Genomic DNA, 1,946 nt, shown 5'->3' with positions numbered 1-1,946 from the left:
TTAAGGTAAAAATTTATATAATTTCCTTGGTACCACAAGTTTTATCTTCTTTGTCAAATGCATCAAACCTTACTCTGTCCATACTGCATGTCATGTTCACCTTGTTTCTAGTTCTGTAAGATTTCTTTTTTATTGAACCTTTAATTGCCATCCTCCAGTGGCTGTCTGCATCTTGGCTTCATTTCTACCACACACTTCTTGACAGAAGAATCCAGCCAAATTGTGGGCCAAGCACACCGTCCCCATAGGGATCCTGCAGAGCAGGACTGGTGGGTTTAAGCGAGTGCTGGCTTCACCTGGAGTTGGTCCAAAGAGCTTCCAGAGGATGTTATACCCTATAGCTTGTCATCTTCCACCACTTGTATCAGCGCCTTCTGCTTCCTCTGCCTCCCACAGAAAATAGCTTTTTTGTTGAGACGCCTCCACTTCTGTGCTACAGGCCTGACAGAAGCCTCAACTACTGGTCAGGAGGGTCTGGTTGATGCCTTCTCTACATCATCTTCTTAGAGGACCACAGTCTACTTCCCATCTTTTCAGAGGATACTACTTACTGCTTGAAGCTAAAGCAACAGGGCCTGCTCAACGCCTCCTTAGCACGCCCAAGACCAATATTCATATTGGCATTCAAGAGTGCTGGTTTCTCTAGTGATGCAGCAGCAGATCCTTTGTCTGCAGGAGCAGCAGCTGTTGCAAAGGTTTTCCGAATCCACAGCAGCAGCAGAGCTGTGTCTGCTCTCAGGACATCCTTCATCGTCTTCATCCCCTGTTCTACGATCAATCTCTCCTGCACTGTTCTCAGGAACCACTTCTCAGCCTTTTGGAGGTCCACCTCAGACTCGTGTTACATAAGTTCTCAGAGTTCTTTGGCGAGGATGCCGAGGTGGACTTGCCTCGTGTTCCTGGAACCAAGATCTCTGATGAAGGTTTCCATGGAGACACACCTTGTTCCCCAATCCACAGTTTTCCAACAAGAGAGTCCACGTCTTTTTGCCTCTGTCTCCCGTTCCAGTGATCTGTCGAGAGTCTGTCCAGTCTCTATGGCACTCTCTTCATAAATTTAACTAAACCTTTACAAATTCATGCTTCTATTGTCATACTTGATTGCTTACAAGTTGTTTGTGTCTTTAAAGGGTGAAATTGGAGAGCTAAGACTCGTGGGAGACCCTCAGGCATTTCAGGGCTTCTGTGACTATGACGATTACTCAGATGAAGTGAGTTTTTCTGTAATCATCTCAATTAAAGTGAATCAACACTTTAGTTTAACACATTCCTTCTCATGTCTCAGAGTTCTGGAGATGGTGGCAACAGAAAGGCTGATGGAAAACAAACAGGAACGACGGTAGGTTTGTGGATTGTCCAGTTAGCATATGACATAGCTGTTATTGCTGTGTTGAGGATTTTGTGCATATTTACATCTAAGATAAAATAACTTTCAGTTTCACACTTTTGTCCCCCCAGGGCTCCTCCACATCCTTACATCCTTTTCCGATTTCACCCCAAAAAGGAGCTGGAATCGGAACGTCAGGTGAAACAAAATCTAAACTAAATCAAGAAATATAGTCAAAAGTTACAGAACAACTTGGAGACGTGATACAGCAGTGATACCTCAGAATCCAGAAACCTCTGCCAAAAATTACTAATGTTAGTCAAAGTCTAGTCAGCTAAAATATGTACTTGATGCTAATTGTCTGGAACTGAGCATGAAGTTTTACCCCAACGGCCAATTTTGTCCATTTTAATCTGTAACTGGAGCATTAAACATGACTCATAAGGCATAAGGTTGGAAAGGTCCACATATGCAATTCTTGCTCTCAAAGCTGCTGCTCGTTTATTTTTGGCCTGTTGCAGTCTGTGGGAACTGGATTAGCAGCAACTTTTTGTTCATCTGGTCCACATTATATCCTCTTGTTTTATTCTCTGTCTCGGTCTCTCTTGCAGAAAAAAGC

The 1,946-nt window shown here is 43.5% G+C and overlaps 1 long non-coding RNA gene across 1 annotated transcript; it reads left to right on the top strand.

Annotated features, from left to right (window-relative positions):
* Positions 1 to 49: 49 nt before the first annotated feature.
* On the top strand, positions 50 to 1,525 carry LOC103152114 (uncharacterized). Its single transcript, XR_477707.2, has 3 exons — positions 50 to 1,211; positions 1,286 to 1,339; positions 1,459 to 1,525. It is a non-coding gene; the product is annotated as an uncharacterized LOC103152114 (long non-coding RNA).
* The last annotated feature ends 421 nt before the right edge of the window (positions 1,526 to 1,946 follow it).

This window comes from Poecilia formosa, unplaced genomic scaffold (genome assembly GCF_000485575.1).
Source record: "Poecilia formosa unplaced genomic scaffold, Poecilia_formosa-5.1.2 Scaffold301, whole genome shotgun sequence".
NCBI lineage: Eukaryota > Metazoa > Chordata > Actinopteri > Cyprinodontiformes > Poeciliidae > Poecilia > Poecilia formosa.
The sequence above is the reverse complement of the archived record's forward strand: the minus strand, read 5'-3'. Positions and strand labels throughout refer to the sequence as shown.